The sequence below is a fragment of the Mus musculus genome, chromosome 10 (assembly GCF_000001635.26).
Source record: "Mus musculus strain C57BL/6J chromosome 10, GRCm38.p6 C57BL/6J".
Classification (NCBI taxonomy): Eukaryota; Metazoa; Chordata; class Mammalia; order Rodentia; family Muridae; genus Mus; species Mus musculus.
In genome coordinates, this window is record NC_000076.6 from 114,893,571 (window position 1) to 114,918,282 (window position 24,712).

At 38.8% G+C, this 24,712-nt stretch overlaps 1 long non-coding RNA gene across 2 annotated transcripts in view; it reads right to left on the bottom strand.

Moving 5' to 3' along the window:
• Window positions 1–23,531, bottom strand: part of Gm40767 — a 90,452-nt gene extending 66,921 nt beyond the window's left edge. The window contains exons 1-3 of one of the 2 annotated variants that reach the window (XR_872048.1): window positions 23,247–23,531; window positions 16,044–16,157; window positions 13,873–13,990 (exon numbers count right to left, since the gene is read on the bottom strand). This is a non-coding gene — a long non-coding RNA (predicted gene, 40767). Of the gene's footprint in view, window positions 1–13,872; window positions 13,991–16,043; window positions 16,158–23,246 lie in introns of those variants that run through there. The other variant, XR_872047.3, reaches the window with a different exon arrangement.
• Window positions 23,532–24,712: the final 1,181 nt, after the last annotated feature.

A 24,712-nucleotide genomic window follows, 5' to 3' on the forward strand; every position in this document is an offset into this window, starting at 1 on the left:
CCTCTGGAACAGCAGTCAGTGCTCTTAACTGCTGAGCCATCTCTCTAGCCTGCAGGGCAACTCTTATTAAAGGCAACAACTCAGTGAGGCTGGCTGACGGCTTCAGAAGTTTAATCCATTAGCTTCATGTCAGAAAACATGGCAGCATTCAGGCAGACATGGTGCTGGAGATGGAGCTGAGAGTCCTACAATTTGATCCGAAAGCAGCAGGAGACTGTGTCTAGATGTAGATTGAGCATAGGAGACTTCAAAGCCTACCCTGACAGTCACACACTTCCTCCAACAAGAAGGCCACACCTCTTACTAGTGTCGCTCCTGATGGACCAAGCATTCAAACACATGAGTCTATGGGGGCCATAACTATTCAAGCTATGACAGGTACTTACCTTATAACAGGAGTTAACATAATGAAGAGGTAAAGGGCACCTACTGTGAGCTAGGTACTAGGCAACTCCTGTAACATGGTTAGTTAACAAAAGAAAGAAAGAAAAGAGAGAGAGAGAAGAAAACAACTCACTAAAAGGCAAGACTGAATTAATATTTTAGCATACTGATACATAAATCATATCCATTATCAACAAATAGGAAAATAGAAGTGCTGGCAAGGATATGAAAAAATTAAGAACCATGTAGTGCTGGTGGAGTTATAAATGGTGCAACCACTCTGGAAAGCAAACAAAAAAGATCCACTCCAAAAATTAGGATTACTCCACTACTGGCTTAGCAACCTCTTTTCTAAGAACACATCAAAATGATCATCCATCATGACCAAGTAGGCTTCATCCCAGGGATGCAGGGATGGTTTAATATAGGGAAATCCATCAACGTAATCCACTATATAAGGAAACTCAAAGACAAAAACCACATAGTCATCTTGTTAGATGCTGAGAAAGCATTTGACAAAATCCAACACCCCTTCATGATAAAAGTCTTGGAAAGATCAAAAATTCAAGGCCCATACCTAACCATGATAAAAGCAATCTACAGCAAACCAGTAGCCAGCATCAAACTAAATGGAGAGACACTCTTTTCTAAGTATAGCTCCAAAACCTTGAAGACAGCCTTCAAGAGATATTTGCACACCATGTTGGTTGCAGTTCTATTCTCAGAGGTTGAATGGTGACATCGCAAAATGTCCTATCGTGAGTGAGTGCATGGCATACTATGTATAACTGAATGAAACACCCATTCTTTGAGGAGGAAAGACCATCAGCCCATAACACATCCGGAACTGGAGACATCATTCATTCTAAGTGAAATAAGCCAGCCACGCAATGACAAACACTGTTCAATTTCACTTTTTTGTATGGTAGCAAAGACAATGACACTAATAAAAGAAGACAGTAGAATAGCATTTGTCAGGACCAGAGATGAGAAAAGGAACGGAGAGTTGCTATCTAGCAGATATAGAGCTTCAGTCATGCACGATGGACATGTAGGATATCTCTTTGTATGACTATACTTAACACTGTAATGTGCAGTGGAGAACATTAAAGGAGTAATATATATATAATAAATATGTATTATATATGTGTAATATATAATATATATTTATGTGTGTGTATCTTAGAAAACAATCCTAAATGAAAAGAGAGTGTTTTGATAGCACAAAACAGGTAATTAATTATAATTCAGGGAATTATAGCTTCAAAGAGATGGTAGCATTTGACCTGAGTTTTGAATGATGAATAAAATTTTAGTGGAAAACAGATTACAAGGAAGCATGAAAAAAGAAACCCAAAAGAGCCAAAAGTTCATGGAGCTGGAGGACAACCAACCTGGGAGGCTGGAACATAGACCACAGAGCTGTAGCCTCAGACTATTTATCAAACAGGTCCCTTTCAGGGATGGTAACGCTATTTCACCAGGATAAAATGCTATTTTATGTCTTCATTGTAAATTCCTGGCCATCATAGCTTAGGTAGCTCCCCACTTAAGAAGTACCATGTGAATGAAGCTTGTGATTCCACTTAGTCCTGACAAGTTTGTGTTTAAATTTTAAAGAAGTCTTTTTTCATGATCTGATGGAGATCCAAGCAACTCAACTAAACTGGGTATTAAAAATGCTGATGGAGGGATGGGGGTGGGGTAACACACACACACACAAGCACAGAGAGAGAGAGAGAGAGAGAGAGAGAGAGAGAGAGAGAGAGAGAGAGAGAGAGAGAGAGAGAGAGAGAGAAGCTCATTATTCTGTTTGTAATTCTGCTGCATAAAAGGGTACATTCTGGTGTTGTCAAAGTCGTTTTTTCTCTAAGGCAGCTTCCAACATTAAAGGCCAAATCTTATTCCTGTCTAACTTGACAATAACCCTGAGAAATAAAGTTTTCAAAATGAGGAAGAGCTGAGACCAAAGGAATGAGTTTAGAGTTGGAGATGCTTGAGGTGCCTCTGAGATGTCACCCAGAAGCGTTGAATAATCAATTAAGATAAGCTGAACTCTGGAAAGCTGACTAGACTGGGAGGCTGGGAGGCATCATGGGTTGATGTGATCAGCCAAGGGAAATAAGTAAATGAAAAGAGAAGATGGCTTTGGAGGAAGCACAGACAGCAACTGGGGCATAGATAGAAGATACAGAAGAAGTATGAGCTTAAGTCGAATCCAGAGTGAGAGATGAGACAAAGAGTTGGGGGTCTAAGCTGCCAAAAAAGTAAAAATCATAAAACCGAAGTAGAGTCCCAGAAGTCATGGGAAGCTAGATAGAAGAAAACCTAAAGCATGAAGATTCTAAACAATGTTGACGTGCTTAATCTACTAGACAAGTCTGAGCAGGAGGGAGAGTAGATTCAAGAGCAAGCCATGGCTCTAAGTGTATAATGGTATGCATTTATACATATATACATATATGTATATATAATGTATAATATTATATATGCATATATGATGTATATATAAAGATATGATATGTGTATATATATATACATGATTATACATTATATACACATACAACCATAATCTGAAATCCTCCCATCACAAATTGTAAAATAAATAAATAATAAATACCTGACTATGATTTAACTTTCTTCAAATGAATTATGAAACACAAAAATTTCAAGTGAAACACTCAGGTGTCAAGTGTGACTGTTCCAAATCTCCATGGATTGACAACAATGCGTGCTTTGACTGAGAAGGAGGGGTGGGAAGGAGAGCAGGTGATATTTTTTAAACTAGTTTTAGATGAGAGGAGGAGGAAGTAGAGAAAAAAGAGGGGGGAGGGGGAGAGCTAGGTAGGGAAGGGAAAGATGGTAGAGGAGTGAGCCTAGCTTGTTAAGCACAACATTTTTATCTGACACCCTCTGCCAAGCTAGAGCCCTCGGATGGATTTGTGCCCCATTAACTGCACACAGGGTGGACTAGAAACCTTCACCCACAAACAAAGACACATGAGGTGACTTACTTATTTGCATACAGCTGAGCTATGAGTAAAACAAGAAGACATCCATTAGGAATAGTAAAAGAGTACATAAAGCCTCCAATGGTGTGCTCGCATAAAATCATTGTCAAATCAACATTTTCTGAACTTCTAAAATAAGTGACGGACTCTCACACTGTTTTCACAAGACTTCTCTCTTGCCTTTTCTCTCTGTTTCCCTCATACACACAAAGATGAACTCATAATAAAGCATTACGTAATAATAAAAATAGTTAAAAGTATAAGAAATAACAGAAATTTAAACCACACTGTTAAAACTTTAAAATCTTTACTAGAGAAGTTAGATTTGAAAATCATACCACCTCCTTGACATTATTACATAAAGAAACTCAAAAGGCTTAAATACAATCAAAGAATAAGAAAGATGGAAGAGAAGTAAATAGTGTACCAATTCAGAAATTCAGTTACATACATAATTCATAATTACAATTAGCCTATTAGAACAAGATAAAACTGACAAATCCCGGTGAGTTCACTCACACAAACTAGTTATCTGTCAACCAAATACTGAGCTGGAGAGATCGCTCAGTACATACTGCTCTTGCTGAAGACCCAAATTCAAGTTCCAGTCCTCATGTTGGATGACTGCAGACTGCCTATAACCAGGCTTGGACCTTCTTCCAGCCTCTATGGCCATCTAAATCCATGTGTGGGCATGAATGAAACCACTAATTAATCTTTTTTTTTTAAATAACTACATACAAAGGTTGTTGAACTGGGGACAAATAGCAGTCCAAAACAAAGATGACATTGGCTTCAAGTATCAAAAGGCTTGAAGAAATCATGATGTGCTTCCTTGAGTACAGCAGAGCAATTCCAGGACTGTGCAGAGCGGAATTCTTTTTTAACAACTAGAGTAGACACAGGGACTCGGAGGTGAGTAGAGGAAGACACAGACATTTCTAACTAAAAAGCAGGGAAGCTAAAACCATTCATGTGGCAAAACCAGCTTTTTATGGTAGCGATGGGGAAGTACTATTTAACTCATAAGCTATATGAATTATTCTTCTTTAAAAAGCAAAAAAAAAAAAAAAATCAAAAGAAATTCTGTCGAGAGCTTACATATGCCAGAACTGTACTAAATTTATATAATTCATGCATCCTAACAATGCCATAGTTAGACTCCCCGAGAAACCCATTGAATAAATGCCATAATGACCCCTTCCCTCGTCTCGGGACTTCCTATATGAGAGTCAGAAGACCAGTAGACCAGGAATCACATAAAGAGGGCATGGAGAGTCATTGCATCCAGTGACCAAGGAGAACATAAATACACTCAAGATCCAGGTTTACCATGAAGTTAGAGGCAATTTAAAATAAACACCTGCCTAGTTCGTTCATTGTGTCCTCTCTGGCTCTACCATCTTCTCTTCTCTTCTTGTTCGGGAAGCGGGTGGGGGTGGTCCCTGTTCACCACCTAGTGTTTGGCTGCATCTGTTTCCATCAGTTACTGAATGCAGCCACTCTAACGTCAGTTGGGCTATGCACCAATCTATGAGTATAGCGGAATATCATTAGGAATCATTTCATTGACTTTGTTTTGTTTTTGTTTTTGTTTTTGTTTTTGTTTTTGTTTTTGTCTTGCCAGTCATGTTTGATTTTATCTTAGGTTTGAGGGCTATCTAGCCTCTAGTTTCTGGTCATCCAGGCAGTGTCATACATGAGCTCCCTCTAGTGGCTAAGGCCTCAAGTTAGATCGATCGGTCATTGATTGGCCACTCTACAAGTTCTGAGCCACCATTACCCAGTGGTTCCCAGAGACTGAAGCATCAATCACAGAGCCTCTATGTGTCTGCATTAGGTCCACTGCATCTATGTTATAGTTGTAGAGCTTGGCATTCTTGTGTGACTCCTAACCATGGCGATGGGTATGTCTCTGGCTCCTTTGCCTGCTCTTAGGACCCTTCTCCTCCTCCTGGGTTGCCACACCTCGTCTTGGTGTGAGGATTTGTGCCTTGTCTTATTGTACCGTGCTATGTCGTGTTCGGTTAATATCACTGGGAGGCATGCTCTTGTCTGAAGGGAAACGGAAGGGCAGTGGATCTCTGGGAGAGAGAAAATAGGCAGGGAGGAGCTGAGGGAATGGAGGGAGGGGAAACTGTAGTCAGGTTATAATGTATGAAAAAAAATAAAAATTTTAAAAGAAAAGGACTTCCATGGGGGGGGGGGGGGGGATACGAGCAGACCTGTACATTCACCAGATGGTTTAGGTAATGGGTGAGAGTGGATAGATTTGAGTTTTAAATCAAAGGTTATTTGATGACATGAAAAATAAGGAAGCAAACAAGCATGTGATTTGAGGCATCCCACCAAGCTGCCATCATGACTGATCAGCATCCTACACAAGTTTCTTAAGGAAAGAGACGACACTGTTGAGGTCATGGGAAATACCTAGTTCATTTAGCATTTTATATTCTCACTCAAAATTAACAAGATAATATTCTGGAGGTGTTAAAATGGAAACTTTATTAACTATTTTTTTTTAGCGAAAATCTGATAATAGCTTTCACAGTTTTATGACGCTAATTCTATAATAGGAGGCAGTCGGGATATGAGCAAAGGCCAGAGGAAATTCTCACCAGCTCCCAATATTTGGAAAGGCAGAAGATGGCGAGGTTGCCTAGCAAAGACTATAGAGTGCAGACACTTGCTGCTTCCCCTAAGTGAGCAACAGGAGACTTCACCTCCTCCCAGCTTGTATTATTGCCTTCCTTCCCACCCCAACATGCTTTGCTGCATCCATTAAGGCACCTCCCTCCCTCTTAACGCAGTGGGGGTGACAGGTGGGTGCTGTAAGCCACCTCTCAAAAGGGCTTGCCAGCCCTTGGGAATCCTAGAGTTTTCCTTGTGTCTCTGAGCCCTGAGCCCTCTAACACTAAAAGTAGAAGTCAGCTGAGTCTAACAGAGTTTGGCTAATAAAGGGGAAATGCTATGAACATAGTGGAGCATGTGTCCTTCTTACCAGTTGGGGCATCTTCTGGATATATGCCCAGGAGAGGTATTGCTGGATCCTCCGGTAGTACTATGTCCAATTTTCTGAGGAACCGCCAGACTGATTTCCAGAGTGGTTGTACAAGCCTGCACTCCCACCAACAATGGAGGAGTGTTCCTCTTTCTCCACATCCACGCCAGCATCTGCTGTCACCTGAATTTTTGATCTTAGCCATTCTGACTGGTGTGAGGTGGAATCTCAGGGTTGTTTTGATTTGCATTTCCCTGATGATTAAGGATGTTGAACATTTTTTCAGGTGCTTCTCTGCCATTCGGTATTCCTCAGGTGAGAATAGCAGCCTTATTTATAATAGCCAGAAGCTGGAAAGAACCTAGATGCCCCTCAACAGAGGAATGGATACAGAAAATGTGGTACATCTACACAATGGAGTACTACTCAGCTATTAAAAAGAATGAATTTATGAAATTCCTAGCCAAATGGATGGACCTGGAGGGCATCATCCTGAGTGAGGTAACACATTCACAAAGAAACTCACACAATATGTACTCACTGATAAGTGGATATTAGCCCCAAACCTAGGATACCCAAGATATAAGATATAATTTGCTAAACACATGAAACTCAAGAAGAATGAAGACTGAAGTGTGGACACTATGCCCCTCCTTAGATTTGGGAACAAAACACCCATGGAAGGAGTTACAGAGACAAAGTTTGGAGCTGAGATGAAAGGATGGACCATGTAGAGACTGCCATATCCAGGGATCCACCCCATAATCAGCATCCAAACGCTGACACCATTGCATACACTAGCAAGATTTTATCGAAAGGACCCAGATGTAGCTGTCTCTTGTGAGACTATGCCGGGGCCTAGCAAACACAGAAGTGGATGCTCACAGTCAGCTAATGGATGGATCACAGGGCTCCCTATGGAGGAGCTAGAGAAAGTACCCAAGGAGCTAAAGAGATCTGCAACCCTATAGGTGGAACAACATTATGAACTAACCAGTACCCCGGAGCTCTTGACTCTAGCTGCATATATATCAAAAGATGGCCTAGTCGGCCATCACTGGAAAGAGAGGCCCATTGGACTTGCAAACTTTATATGCCCCAGTACAGGGGAACACCAGGGCCAAAAAGGGGGAGTGGGTGGGCAGGGGAGTGGGGGTGGGTGGATATGGGGGACTTTTGGTATAGCATTGGAAATGTAAATGAGCTAAATACCTAATAAAAAATGGAAAAAAAAATAACAAAAAAAAAAAAAAAAGGGAAATGCAGCTTCAAAATCTTAGCCAGATCATGGGCCATTCTTTTGATTCTTCTCTCTTTCCTTAAAAAATGTTCTGTTAATAACTCTCTCTCTCTCTCTCTCTCTCTTTCTCTCTCTCTCTCTCTTTAATGTGTGCGAAGGCATGTGTCAACACACATGTAGAAGTTCATGTAAGGGTTAATTCTTTCTATCATGGATACCCTGGTGTAGAACTCAAGTCCTCGAGCTGGGTGGCAAGCATCTTTATCTGCTACACCAACTGTCTGCCTGTCCCATAGAACTTCCTAAAGATACTGATGAGTACAAGCAGTATAATTGGCTTGTATCTTCAACTATGTTGTGGTGTTGTATTGAGATGTATCATTTCCTCTATCTCTTTAGTCATTTCCACTTCAATGACAAAATGAAAATGATCTTTAGTGTTCTTTATTATAGCCTCATGGTGTGTCTCCTATCCAGGTTCCAACAATATGTATTCCCATTCTTCCCGAGGCCGTCTCCTATCATCTGGAGATATTAAGGAAATCCCCAGGAATAGATAACCAACAGTATAATTAGTTACATATAATGTTCCAATGTCATACCCTTAGCATTTAAAACAGATCAGACAGAAAATGTTGTGTATTGGATTCCATGCATATTAAATGCTGGTAAGTAAGGGGTTTCTTTGGGGAACTCAAAATATTTCAGGATTAGTCATGAAGGTTGCACAACTTCATGAATATTAATAACCATTGAACATATGTATATTTAGGCCAAGATCATTTTCTTTAAAACCATGAATGTATGAAAGTTGTGAACTGTATTTAGTTTAAAAAAAGAACAAAATACCATAAAAACTCATAGATATAAATGAGCAATGGGGTATAATGGTAGAAAATAGAAAGAAAATATTATTGTCAGAAAGATATGTCTCTGAGAATTAAATAGTTAGTACTATACCAAAAGTCTAAGCAGGATCTCAATATGTAAGAGTGGAAACAATGTTCCCAGACAAGGGAAAAACCATGACCCTGAGGAGAAGACCTTTGTGTGTTTTGGGATCTCCAATAAGGATACAAAGGATAAGAAAACAAGACATCAGAGAGAAAAGGAGCTTCTTGGCACAAGAGGCATAGGCTGTGGTGAGCATCTTTTATTCTTTTACAAGTACAGAGGAGAGTCAAGAAAATGTTTCCAACAAGCTGATATATGGTGATTCCTTTTACGAATTTGTTCTCATCCCATAGTCCCCAGTCAATGCCCTATGATAGAGGACATAGCCACAAACATCTGTGATAATTATTCCAATGGACAGGGTGGCTTTGGCTGCTGTGGACATATAACTAATTGAGAGTTGTACCACTATGCACAGATGGTTTAAACATGGTACAAAAGAAAACTTCAAGAAACTATGGTTTGAGAAAAGACTGGGAAGAACTGAGGAGGCAAGGCGCAAATGATGGTGAGGAGATCCTGACAAGGGCTTCCAGTGGGGAATCCTGGGAAGCTGCTAAGGCCCAGAAGCCTCTCAAACATAGATTTCCAGAAATAATGGCTCATTGCATGTGCCAGTGCTGGACAAAGTTCAAAGAAAAGGAGGGATAAGGAATGATTACTGAATTTTGCAATACAGAGGGAACTGGTAAACTTGGATAAAGGTAGTTTTAGTAAAATAGGAAATGGCTTTTAGCCTGATTGAGGTTGGTCCAGAGATAATGGGAGACCCAAATAATACTATTAAAAATATCATTTGTATCAAATATCTCTCTGTCAGAGGGAAGAAATGAAGGGGGTGATGTCAGGAGGGAGGTTTGGGTATATAGCTTAATGGAGAAGAAGGCAAAATGATGGTTCTAAGAAGAGAGAGGATATCTGGGTGTGGCATCCATTGATGAGTAGGAGAAAGCGATGGTACCTTACCCACTAGAGAAAAGCTACCCTTGAACAGAATGAGGGGTGGTTCTGACACTTTGATGGCCCATCAGCAACTGGGACAAATGAAAACAATCCCACAGTATTAATGGTGCAGTGGTCAGTCCTGGTGGCCCAGATCAAAATGGTGGCACTACCCATTAATACATGTGTGATTAATACGTATATGGTAATGTCGCAGCATGGAGCAATATCCGTGAATTATCCTCATGGATTTTAGTGTATAAATTAGAATAGTTATAAAGTAGACTTTGCTTCTATCCTATATGTGACAAGAAACATTCTTCCTCATAAATGTTTATGCTCTCTTTGGGGTTTAACAAGTTATTCAATATATTTCAAAGCAATATTCTGTGATGATAAAAAAGCATACAGCATATGAGACACCCTACTTCTTCTTTTCCTCCCTCCCTCATTTGTTTATCAACCCCACAATAATTGGAATTGTGGTATAAATAGTTCTTGTATTTCTCAAGAGCCTTGACTGTTTCTTGCTAAGATTGCTAACTAATTGGTAGGAGAATTATGGAACCTATTTATAAGTCTTACAATAATGTAATATATAAAATAGAAAACTTTCCATAGGCTTGAGACTTGGAAAATATACCTCATATGTGTTGAACATTTTTTTTTCACTTGACCATGGGATGCATTTATTCTTCCTGTCTCAAAACTTCAACAATAAATGTACTGGTAGCATTTTGTTTTTGTACTTGGTCACCAGATGTGAAAATCTAACATACACATAATACAGGATCCAACCCCACACTCCCTGTTGAGATTTGAAACACGTCTAGGCTCTTTGGTGGAAAATAGGTAATTCCCACTGAGGGGAAATGCTATGCTGTAAATAGCTGCGTCCTTTATTAATCCACAGCCTTTACTATTTGCTCGATTTTCTTTTATAAGATTAACATTTAAAAGCCTCTTTGTCAGAGACTGAAATTGAATTGTAAAATGTGCTCCTGAATAAATAATTTCTTCCTGAATGTTAATTACATAGGCAATTATGCTGAAGTGTAATTTTACATAAATACAGTGTTAGGGATTTACAGATGTGAACAAATGCTTCCTCAATTGGAAAAAAATCTGTGGTTGAAATGAAAGTGTCTAACATGCTGGATAAATACAGAATTCTGATGCACTGAATATTAATCTGAATGGACATGGACTTTATTGCAAGGCTTTTGGTACCACTTAATATCCACAAAGACAAAACATGCACTGTATTTTCTATATAGTCATAAAAATACCTAAATAAGTATATTAATACTAAAACAAGTTTTAAATGGGGTGGCTTTCAATTTTAAGCACCAGAAAACAAAATTTACTCAATTATTAGTTTCTTACTTAATAATTGGGTAATAATGTTTATGTCAGACTCATTTTAACAAAGCCACCTTATTAAATAGTTATGGCTACTAATGAGAATCACAATCAAATGGATCTATACCTGTTTTCTTGTTGAGCTGGATGACTAATAACTGATATATACGGATATATGTAAAATAAGAGCTCTTACTATGTACAAGACTTTTATCAATCATTTCATCTTCATTGTCCTATTTTAATCTCACAGCAACCAAGTCTGTGACACTCAGAAGAAGAAAATATGAGATCCAGAACATATTAACTTTGTTTACCCCAAATGCTTAAGCTACATTTTTGTAAGTGGGATGGTTGTATGTTGTCTCACTCCTACACAAAGAACTATAGGCAACTAGTGACTACTGTAAAAGAGATTAGCCCCTTATTGGTTGTCCAATGTAGAGTGATCAGTCTTGAAACTATATACATGCAAACAACATAAACAAACTCAATGGAGTGGGGGGGTGCATGTGTGTGGGCGTGTGGGAATGTATGTGTATGTGTTATAAATATTCAAAGAAAAAGGCTATCAATGTGAGAGGGGTATGAGAGGGACTCAAGGAAGAGGAGGGGGAGGAGCTGGAAGGAAGAAAGGGAGGGTGGAAGTGATGTAATTCCTTTGCAATTAAAAACATATTTTAAAAGACTAACCCAGAAAAGCTTTGATTTAGCAACTTTGCAGCCAAGAACTTTACTACTGTTTATACTAGCTTTCAACTTTAGTGGGAGGATACTGTTCTTAGAGAGTACATCAGTCTCTGATTAGAAAACGATAATGAAGAGCTATGAGTCTTGTGTGTTATTAAGGCACGTTTATACCCTTTTATGATTCATCAAATACTGCAAAGGCATCCCCAATACGTTTATGAACATGTTTTAGAGAACAGATTGTTATTCTAAGTCCACAAACTATTCAATGGCTTGTCTGAATGGTTATATAATCAACGAATATTTTTACAGTTCTCTTTTTACATTTCTTAATTTTTCTCAATATTAATACAACAATAAAATGCTTCAGGGTGTGACCAGAGGCTATTCAAGCATTTTAAATGTCCACATATTAGAAGGCACAGAATCAGTGATGGAAAGACAGCTCCATAGTTAAGAAAACATAATTTTCTTGCAAAGGAACTGAACTCACTTTCCAGAACTCAGGTCGAGGGGTTTATAACCACCTGGAACATCAGCTGTTTCAGGGCCACAGGCAGCTATTAGGTAGTCCATGTGCTCTTCTCTCTTTTTTCAGTATGTGGACCAAAACCCCAACATATATGTAATTACTTGAAAGACTGCTTTATATGAGTGTCACAAAAGGAGGAAGAGAGGGAATGTTGTCATGGAAATTCTATAGCAAGTTATTAAATAAGAATTGATGCCCCTTCTGACCTTTTGGAACACCTGCACTCACGTTCATAAACACACAAACACGCACATTTATAAAATAAATCTTGTAAAGGTGTAGACTCAAATTACCTTTGCTTATTTGTAGACAGTCACCCGTATAATTTTAGAAACAACATAGACTTTCCAGTCTCTACCTAACTGACACAGCATAGAAATTGTTATCAGACATTAAATAATATCTTTAGGAGGACTTACATACACAGAATGTCTCCCAGTACCATATCCTAGAACTGATCTACAAGACAGACACATGTGGGTCAAGAAACTCTTGGATGAAGAAGCTGTTGAACCAGAAGCCCCACTGTAACAGCTACTTGACTATTGGTTACATTTCTGCAATGGTCCACACGAGCTAGTCTTCAACAGATCTCAGTAAGTATTCTGTAAAGTCAATTATCTGTCTTGGACTAATGGGGTGCTCTGTGAAATCCCAAACACTGGCTTTTTATACCATAAAATACATTATTGATGTCAGTCAACTAAGAACCATCTACACTCCAGAACCAAGTTCTTCCTCTGCCTTCAATGATTTGGTGCTTACAACCCAGTCACTCCTACTGGCCAATATGACATGTTTCCACCATTGCTACTGTCACCACATTATCCCTGTGTGCATATTCCCCATATTAAGCCCACCATCATAGCCTGGTCTACTGCTATTTCTATCCTCAGAGACAGCCGTTTTGACTCCTCCCCCCTTCACCAATAAGTTTGTCGCAGCAGGTCTGCTGTATAGTGTGACATCTGTTGCCTTCTAGAAAGTACTTACAGGATCCCCAACTGAAATGAATACATCTAGCATGACTGGATCTAAATTGTAAAGCCTTCTACAACACAGTGGAAGAGTCACAGTGGCTTCCTTTATCCTTGTCCCTACTAAATCCCAGGAACTCCATGACTCCTTCATTAAATGGATCAGAGCAGATTCCCCAAAGTCCAAAAAGACCAACTCATGCCTCCAAATAAAGAACTTTGAAGAGACTATCCTTCCATTCTATAAATTATTGGTTTCCCAGAAACTTCAGCAGAGTGACTAGTCCTGGGTTTTTATTAGTTTTTTTTTTTCTGCTTTTAAATCAACATTTTTAGCAGAGCTTCTCTGGCACTTGCACTGCCTGTTTACCAAATCTTGCCATTTTGTATGCTGTCAGAACTGAAATAAATGACTGTGTTTTCCTTTGGGTGGTGATTAACAGAACTGCAAGTGTGGAGGCCCATGCTGGAGGTTCTATCTCACACTGAGGATGCTATCTTAGAATAAGAAAGATTTGGTGTCTACCATTCTTCCTTAAAGATAGACCACCTACTTTTAAGACCTAAAATACTATTCAAAACCCAAGTGCATTTTTGAATGTGAGTGTTGGATATCCTAAAATGAGTTGTAGTATTAAGCCGCTATTTATACCTAAGTAAAAAGCAGCTGGTTATATCTCTTTATAGCAGTCATTGGAAATCATTGCACTAAAGAAGACTCATTGATATTCCAGACACAGATATTATATTATTTATTCATTCCTTTATCTCTGAATACCAGGTTTTAACAAAGCTAAGGTTTCATAACCCTCATTTTACTGAAAAGGAGAAATCAGTAGCGATACAAACAAGTTGGTTCATAAAAAGTTTTTTTCTTGCCCTTCATGAGATGAGCATCTAAACAGGAAAGAACAAAGAAAGTTGAGTTTCTGTGAGCTGGGTGGGCAGATACAGAGACCATGGAGAAAGTGGCTAAAGTTCTGTAGAGCCAACTGTCAACTTGAACACCCAAGTAGACTGTGGACCTGGTTCTCTCCTCCCAAAGTCTTTCCTAATATGCTTGATTTTAGTCTTTCCAGCTTAAAATGTAAAGGTTTGTTATTCTTTCTGATTCTTGATTCATTAAATGATGTTTCAGTGTTCGGTGGTTTTGACAGGACAACTTAACAGGAACTAAGACACCAGCCATGAATTCACTGCAACCCAACATGGTATCTAACGGTCTCTATTGTGACCCATCTTCTCCACTGGCATAGTTTAAAGTGCTCTTAAAATCATATAACCTTACTATTATTACCCCAGTTTGCCTTAGTTTACAATGGAGAAACAGAGAAAATAACTGATAGTTTTGACTAAGGCATTTCTCTGGGTGAGAAGAAGAAATTCCTCTTCTGATATGATGCCAGTTGTTTTAAAGATATATTTTCATGGTGGTTTTGGCTTCTTAAAAGAACTGAAAAATGAAACTGAAGAAGAACGAAGACCAAAGTGTGGACACTTTGCCCCTTCTTAGAATTGGAAACAATCACCCATGGAAGGAGTTACAGAGACAAAGTTTGGAGCTGAGACAAAAGGATGGACCATCTAGAGACTTGCCAGATCCGGGTTTCCATCCCATAATTAGCCTCCAAACAATGACACCATTGCATACACTAGCAAGCGTTTGCTGAAAGGACGCTGATATAGCTGTCCCTTGTGAGACTAGGCAGGGGCCTAGCAAACACATAAGTGGATGCTCACAGTCAGCTATTGGATGGATCACAGGGCCCCCAATGGAGGAGCTAGAGAAAGTATCCAAGGAGCTAAAGAGATCTGCAACCCTGTAGGTGCAACAACATTATGAACTAACCAGTACCCTGGAGCTCTTGACTCTAGCTGCATATGTATCAAAAGATGGCCTAGTCGGCCATCACTGGAAAGAGAGGCCCATAGGACACGCAAACTTTATATGCCCCAGTACAGGGGAACGCCAGGGCCAAAAAGTGGGAATGGGTGGGTAGGGGAGTGGGGGGAGGGCATGGGGGACTTTTGGGCTAGCATTGGAAATGTAATTGAGGAAAATACGTAATTTAAAAAAAAAAGAACTGAAAACCAGTCCAGTTTTATTCAAACATCAGTGCAGCAGAATGAATTTATATGTGACTGTAATGAACTCCGTTTGCTCAAGACACTGAACTACCAACTACTGAACCTTTTCTCTCCAAATCATAATAGCCTTCATTTGCACAATCTTCACATTTGTCTTACCAGTTCTTCTGACTCACATATAAACAATGTAAGTCATTGCTGCCTAATTTCTGCATATCCCTGCTTTCTGGAAGAGCTGTATCAGGAGCCATTGCTGTTAATCAAGTTTGTCAAACATTAGCACATCTGTTCCTTGGCCACAATTTCATTCTGTTTGTCTTCATTATCCCTCTTTTTTGTATTATTTACTTTCTATTATAACCTTGATTTTCTATGCATAATATATCCCTAAACTATTTTTACCTTTTACTATTTTAAATTTCACTATTTACATTAGAGGTTAAGTTCTTAGAAACAATATTAGCTACATTTCTTCTAGTAAAACAATCAATAGCAGTTGAGAGCATTTTACATACTTTATGATATAAATGCTAGTTCTATGTTTCCTAAGCTGCCTGTGATGACTAATTTGTGGACCCATTGTCTGAGCTAGGGGATAGCTGGGGAAACATAATTTCTGTTTGTATCTGTGACAGTGCTATCAGAAGCCATTAGAACTTAATTCAGTAAGCCAAAGAGAAATGGACAGAGGAAGGGGAATCTTACTCATTCTTTCATTTTTGCTGTTCCTCTCCTTCCCTCCTCTCCCTGGCTCCACCTCTTTACCAGGATTTATCCATATTTTCCTCCTCTTTCATGTCAGCTCTCCTGATTCTTGGGCCTTCAAACCTGGGTGGCTGTGTACATTTTCATGCCTACTCACCATCTTCTCAAGCTTCCATCAGATCAACTCATACCGCTGACTTTCCTGAGTCTCCAGTTTACCGAATGGCAGATGAGGACATTCCCCAGTCTTCACCATCTCATAAGCCAATTCCTACAACATATTGAAAGATAAAAATAAGGACTCCTCAGGATATTCTGCTATACTCGTAGATCAGTGCCTTATTCAGCCATCAACAGAAATGCTTCCTCAGGAAGCAGATGGGATACGGAGATCCACAACCAGAAATGTACAGAGTCTAAAATGGATGTCTCTGTCAAACCCCTCCCCTCACATCTCATGGAATCTTGCAGAAGAGGAGACAAAAAGTGTCTTAGAGCCAGAGGTAATGGAGGATAGCTGACAACAGTGCCCACTGAACCAACTAATCAGAACTCATGTGAACTCACAGAGGCTGAAGCAGCAACCACAGGGCTACATGGTTCTGCATCAGGTCTTCTGCATATATGTTATAGCTTTTAGCTTAGTATGTTCGTAGGACTCATGAGTGTGTCTCTGTTTATTATGCCTGCTCTTGAGACTCTTTTCATTGTGTTGGGCTGCCTTGCCTAGTTTTGATGTGATGGTTTTGGGCTTTATCTTGTTTTGCCATGTTTGGTTGTTAACTCTCAGAAGCCTATTTATTTCTAGTGAGAGTCAGAAAATGGGTAGATAAGGATGGGAGGAAAGTGGGGAGAAGCTAGGAGGTGTAGAGGAAAGGAAAACCATAATCAAGATATATGAGAAAAGAAATCTATTTTCAACAAAAGAAAAAATTGAATGAATGGATGAATGAATGAATGCACTAGAATGAATGAATGCATACCTAGCCACTAGAATAAAGGTTAGAAACTAAACTCCAGTTGTCTATACACTGGAGTAACACTGTCTGCCTCATTTCATGCGCACAAAAGCCAAGTGAGATAATAAAATCCAAACACTTTGCAAAGCATTATGGATTAGTGTTATGTGACTTTTTAAAAATTACTTCAGTATAGAGAACTTCTCGTACTGAGTAGAGGAATTCTGTTTTCCAGCAAGTGTACTACTCACAGCAGATGGCACAGGAATCTGTAAAGAAAGGGATTATTCCGCTGAAACAGTGAGCCCTTTGAGAGCTGATCCTGTGCCTTGTGTCTTTCTTGACCGCCAAGGCTACAATCGTTTCTGTCACTTACTGATAAGATAAACTGTTTGGAGGTTCTAGCAGGTGAGCACAGTTATTCTTATACCCTTGACTGAAAACCAGTCCTCCTCTATTGGAGAAGGTCATCCTCTTCGACAGAGCATGCAGCTTCGGGAGGGGCGCACATGGAGCAGTGAGGGAGGAAGGGGACACCTGCCCAGCCAGCCAGAACAGCTGAATCGACCCTGGCAATCAATGGGGTGACAGATGTCATAGCGTGGTGGGGCGTGGTGGCCCATGCCTTTAATCCCAGCACTTGGGAGGCAGAGGCAGGCAAATTTCTGAGTTCGAAGCCAGCCTGGTCTACAGAGTGAGTTCCAGGACAGCCAGGGCTATACGGAGAAACCCTGTCTTTAAAAACAAAAAACAACAACAATAAAAACAAAAGATAAACTGACAATGAATATTTAGAGTCTAGTACAATCTAATTGGAGCTACTTCTGCATGGAAGAAGCGATGTAACCTGGATAGTAGTGTACATATTTGTAGAAGCCAGAAAACAAAGGATTGTTAGTCAAATAATTCTACTCCCCAATTCTGTTGTGGTTACAATGGGCAAGGTCAAGTGGAGCTCCTTATTCAGTTGAGACAAATACTTCGCTGTTTGTAAAATTTTAATTCATACTTTGGTTCTTAGGTTAAAATTACTAAGTGAACCAACTACTACACCTGCTGGATGAGAACTGGAAATTTTTACTTTTTCCTCTGTGTGCAGAGTAAACTATCAACCCTGTGTTGCTCCTATTAGGATTAAACCAAATTCTGAGACACTCAAGACACACCAAGGATTTGAGAGAAGGAAATTCTACATGTAAGGGGGTCAGGAACTTAAAAAAGGTCCCCTGTACAATTACCAATATTCCTGGTTGCCCACCCAAAATTCACAGTGAGATGCTTTCACTACAGACACCAAACACACTATCACAGGACATAGAGAAATCGAGATGACCAGAAAACTCTCTCCCTGCTGGCTAGCATTCATAGTACTGAAAGGTACTGTGACATCAATAGTTTTATACCCAGCTGTGAACCCTGTGAATTACAATAGTAACTGATATGGCAAGATGTGTGCATGTGTGCAATAATAACAAGTAATTCCCTAGCAATTACCAGGTTATAGGAGGAACCAGCCACCTTCTGATTAAGGCTCATTCTACAGGAGGAAATGCATACCTGATACTGTAAATCTGGCCAAGAACCCATAGTTATAATCCAAATAGACCCCTGAAACTCAACCTACTGTTATTTCTGCTAAATGTATATAGTATCAGATGCCTCTAAGTTCATGTTTCTATAAATATATAGATTAGGTTCTACTTTTCAGTCAACAAATTTCCACAAAACTAGCAGAGGAATTCAAAATTATTCCACTCACCTAGGGGATGAACTCAAAGCCATAAAGGCAGTGATCTGGAAAGCATTGTTAGTGCCAACAACAGGACTTCCTTGAGTAGAAGGCATTTTTAAGGTGAGTGGCCTAACATTTCTCTTCTCTACCCCTTTGTACTGCCGGACCTTTAGTAAGAAGGGCCTGAATACCATGCACTATAACTGTACACTAAACTAAATTCAGATTTTGAATGGTAACACAAGGCATAGGAGCACCAGGAGAAAAGCTATTTACACCTGCTTTTCCTCTGCCTACTTGACATTTGTGGATGACCTCATATGCCTTCATATGGGACCGTCCCTAGCAATTACCAGGTCATTAGCACTCCTGTTTATTAAGGAGAGGATAACTGCCACAATTAGCAAACTCAAATTGATAGTTTTATCAGAGCTGTGTATTTCTTGTTCACATAAAACTCATGAGACATAACAGTAGGTAGAGCCGTTCTCATAAAATCAGGATCCTTTAAGGAGCCAGGCTCCATCTACTCTGTGATTCTCAGGCTCACATGCCCGCCCCAAGGAGGAGAAAAACAATGGAGAAGGCTGTATGGAGAGCGTGGGCAGAAGAGACATTAAGAGGTGTGCATTACTTTCAGCCCACTTACTGACTGTAACTCAGGATCAGCTACATTCAGCTTCTTGGAAAGCCAAGAAATAATAGTCTCATCTGATACTCAGGACAAAGGAAAGGAACTTAATGAATGAGTGGAGCTGATGTCACATCCCATTTCAGAAAGAGCTTTAAAATAAGGATAATTTTAACAGCTTAAAATGACCAGATAAAGAACATAAAGGAATGGGAAGGGCCTAGTAGGACTACTCAAAACCAGAGCAAGCTATGTCGTTAGGAGCCTAGGCTATTCCAACCCAACATAGAGTCATTCTAAGGAGGAAGAGGTGATTACTTTCAAGTCTGATTTTTAAGAGAACAAAAAAAAAAATCATGTTTTGCTTTTACTAGGAATACTCTCTCCATTAAGATGCTGCTAATTGTTTAATATTCTAAGAAAACAACATGCATGCAGACCAGACAAACATTTCTTTAGGCTTCATTTGGCTTAAAGTGTTTAAAACATGAAATGCTTTAAAACGTTAACTAGGCACAAAAACCACAATTAGTGTATATTTTAAAGGACATGACTTAATGCCCAGAAACACGTGTATGAAGGATAAACTAATAAACAGATAGATTAACTTCAGACTAGAAGCATGGGTATTAATTAAGCATCTTTAATTAATATTACCTAATTAAGCATAATAGCAATTAATAACTGAGTTGTACTAATTAACTACCATGTGATACATGCAATTCACAAGTGTGATAAAGCTACAAATGTCAGGGAGGGAGTATATCTTTTACATCCTGTAAATAACTAGAAGAAGTCTTGCAACATTCTCAAGAATGTTTCTTAGTTTACTATTTGGAAATTAAGCTGCAATTCATTGACTCATTTAACAAATACTTACAGTATGTACAAGTTTGTGCTCGCTGCTGCAGCGAAAATAAGAATGACTTTGATTGAATACATTCCTTGAGAAAATTATTTTATTACGAAAGAATGTTTATTTTGGGCGTGGGGAGATGGGTCAGAGCAAAGAAGTCACAGTGAACTGTGACCAAGGTAAGGGACACTGTCCGGATGATGTGGTTAGAAATGTCTTCCTCAAGAATGCGGATGACATATGAAGGTGAAAATAATTTGTTTCTTTCAGTGATTTGAAAAATCCTTGAAGCCCCTTTTGTAGATGTATTTTATAACACAAATCTTCTAAAATTGTTGCCAACAGTTTATAGGAAGTGGGCAAAATGTTACTGGTACAAAATTTTAGTGACTTAAAAATACTATTATTTAGGGACGCAACTGGCTTTCAAGTCTTATTAGATTGGGTGGCCCTCAGATTTATCACAAGCTGTCCTGCAGTAAGTCAGAGCCTAAGCCTCCTGGTTGCAGGCTGCTTTTATGACATCATCCACCTCCTGCTCAGACCTCCAGTAGGTGACATTTGCCTTGTGCCATCTGTCTGGTTTGTCTCTTAAGACCATATTGTTTCAGTGGCATTTGAGAGTCTTTAAAGTGCTTGCTCGTACAGACCTTCAAGGGTAGAATTTATCTCCGTAGCCAATTTCTTAGAGAAGTGGCCTCCCAATTATTTCTTTGTTTATTTTACATAAATATTTTGATAGCTCTTGCCCAGGACTTAGAATTTTATGTGCTTTCACAGTTCCGATAAATTTGTTCTTGAGTCAATTTAACAGTGCTGGCTAGATACATTATAGCTTTCATCAGAGTTAGAAATACCCTGATGTATGACAAGCAGCGGAAGGTATAACTTCTTAACTGATGTCAAGTGTGATGGATTCTCTCTAACTCCGTAAGATTCCCATTAGCCATTCTGAAACTGCTTTATTCAGCTATGGAACTACTTCAATTCTGATATTCCTCCACATCCGTCTCTCATCAAGTTTATATCAAACCCACAGGCTACACTAATTTTGCATCCCTCTGTTATTGAGATATTTCTATTTAGTGGGACACTTACCAGTTTATGCTCCTTTATCTTATTAGTTTGGGAATAAAATGTCTGGTCTATGAGACAAGAATTTTTTTTTTTAGATCTGATTTTATAGTTCTAAACCATTATATTTATTGTCATTATTTCTTTAAGATCTTTTAAGTTTTAGTCTTGATATTATTGATGCATCATTGTTATTATGAATGTTATTATTTATGGCTGCAGTGTGATGTCTGGTAATTCAATAGCTGGATCAGGATTTCCTAATCTATAGCACAATATGTGACTTTCAGCACCATGCTGATAAACTTAGTCAAGGCAGACATGCCTCCCCCGTGCTTTGCACCTTAGAAACATAGATTGTTTAATCAGAAAACCTTGTGGATCAAGTCAGTGAGGGAAATTTATCAAAGCAGAGGTACAAACATTTCAATTAATGGGGCTTGACATCATACGAATTGCTCATTTTCTCAAAGTGATCTGCAAAAAAAAAATACTTTAAAGCCATTTTCTCTTATGTATTCCTCAGTTATAGCACCTGGTTTGTCTCTCAGCTGCATCTTTGGGTTGTCTTTACAAAACAAGGCTATGGGACCTCAATCCCCCAGACAAAGTAAGATGACATATGTTAATTCCATGTGGCCAAATATGATATGAAGTTAGGTTATAAAATGATTCCAAATTATTTTATTTTTTACTTAAGCTTGATCATTACTCTAATAAGTAATATTGTTGAATGGCATAAATATATAGACTTTAATGACAGCCTCTCTTTTACACATTTGGGGACAACTCAGTCACTATCTAAAGTTTCAGGAAACCATGCAAATTAGAATGGTCATTTTTAAAGCACACACACAAAAAAACAAAAAAACCAAAAAATTATTGCCTAAGTAAGTTCACATCTCATGATATCTGGTAATCCTAATTTTATAGGGGAAAAATGTCATTTAATCTGGTCCATAGGAACAGAATTTGTAAAAGCACACAGTGGTATTCATAAACATCTATAATTTGTGTTTAGTGAGGAGAGTTTTTAAGTCTACTTTGGAATGTCTTTTCTCCAGCTATTTATTTCATCTTCAGAATGTATTTAGTATACATTTCTAGATAACTCCCACTTAGTAGCCTGAATTGATTAGACTTTATGATATCACTTTTCAAGGTATAATGTACATTTGCCAAACTCTATTTATAAAATCAAATCTGAGAAGGACCTCGTTCTCGCACTTTTCAAACTAATATACAATGTTGTAGAATTGTTGCAAATGGAAGCCTTCCACGTTCCGTACTTTTGAAAGAACTATAAATATAAGCAATCCAATTTAGCAATGATAAATGCAGCCTTCCAAACTCCAATCATATCTGTCCTTAGTTATAGCAATTTCAAATAAAAAAAAATCCGTTGGTGATGCTCAGGCACATATCATCTTTAAGACCTAGAAATAAAGGCCTGGACTCAGGCCAGGAGTTTGAATTGTGGGCATATCCAGTCCAAGAATATCTTTTATAGTTATCGCCGCTCACTTGTCGCTGTGATCTATTGGTTGGCCTCAGCTTCCTTACCATAGGAGAAAGCAGTCTTTGTATTTTCCATTATTTATCTCATTCTCCTTGCATGCATTCTGCCTCACTCTAAGGCGTTATTCACCTTGTTCTTCTTCGTAAGTCCATACCACCTTGGTATCAAAATATCAAAATGGCCATTCTAGGTTTAATATCCATACTTACGTTAAACAACTAACTCTTTTAAAAGTCTGCCGTTTAAATCAGAAGTAACCATAATATAGGAAATAATGCAATGAGAAAAGAAATTTTCAAGAAAGCTAATGATCACTTTTCATTAATGATCTCACGCTTGTGTGCTCTTTCTTTCTTTCTTTCTTTCTTTCTTTCTTTCTTTTTTTGTTCTAAAGTGACAATGGTTATACAGGCATCACACATTTAGTAACAGCTTTTTAGGAAAATTCCACTGTACTGACATGCACACACACATATACATACACATATGCACTCACAAACACACACATACAGACACACATAGTTTTAGTTGATTAGGCACAGGATTCACGAACCACATTTGATCACAGAATTACATATGTCTTACTCACTCTGGGTACATTGGTGCAGAAGACAGAAAGGTGGGTAGCCCAGGCACAGGGCTGACCATCTACAGGTCTTTGTCGTCATCATCATCATCAGGGTCAGCTACACCTGGTTCTTCCCAGAAGCAGATTGTCACTTTGCCTGAGCTCACACCCATCTCACACCACACAGATCTAGATTGAGCAGAGTCACCATCTAGACACTGGACACTGCCCAGCAAGGTGGTTCTGGTGAGCCTGCTTCGTATTTTCCTTCCATTCAAATGTGTTTCTCCTCCTTTCCTTTCATAGGTATGAATCCCTATTAAACATCTGGTACTCCAAACTTGAAATCAGCACTTGCTCCTAAAAAAGCTATGCCTTCCATATACAGTCCAAAAGTGTTGCTTTATCATAATCGGATTCTTCAATTACCTTTTCAGACTGAAAGCTATTTGCAGCACCAGGGAAGCAGGCTTATCATTGTAACCCACATTCATAATCCTTATACTCTCATGATAATTAGGTTGGCATGGTGGTATCAATCTTATTCTCAATTGTAGGTGGTGTATGGAGTACAGAATTAGAATTCTTTTCCAAATAAATAGCAGAAACCCACCTCTAAATCAAAAATGAAGCCTTACCGCAGCAAAGACAGGAAGGAGCCAAGACATAAGACACAATTCTGTCACTCTCAACTGCTGACTGCTGTTTCTGCCAGGAGAGCAGTCTGCCCAGTGCTTGCTATGAGCTACCACCGACATCTCAACTAGCGAGGTCAACCATAACAGAGAGAGTGACTTGATGCTGCATTTACCATACCAAAACTTACATCCTTTGCAAACAGGAATTTTACTCACTGAGTAAATGGAATCCTAAAAGATGAGAAACTATGGATGAGCCCAAGGACATTATTCTAAGTAAAATAAGCTACCCATCGCAGGAGAAATCATGCAAAATACCACATGAATGGATTAGCTAAAACAGAATTATAGACATGAAGAAGGAAACAGTGATTTTTCAGGATCAGAGGTGAAGGAAGGAAGAAATTGCTCACTGCTGGGCACAAATTTTCAGTTTTGAAAGAATAATAATATATTAGTACCTGCTAACTAAGACTTTGTTTATAGATCACTATACTCTATTCGTTACATAAAAATATGCTTAGATGGGAAATCTCAAGTTGTATTTTCTTCCAAGATAAAAACAAAAGGATAGTATATTACGACATATATGAATTTATGGTGAGACCTAGAGTTTCATACTATAGATTGTCTAATAACCACAAAAGGAAACATGGTCTTACCACTATTGAAACACTAGTGAACACTACTTTGGGACATCATTAGTAAGGAGAGATGCTATCTTGCACTTTAGTATATGAGTCGCTGAGAAGGACACAAGAATTGCTGATACAGAGTTCTGGAACAAAGAGTGTGCTTCTTACATCTAACCCTAGGAAAACCACACAAACTAAGTCTTCAAAACAAAAG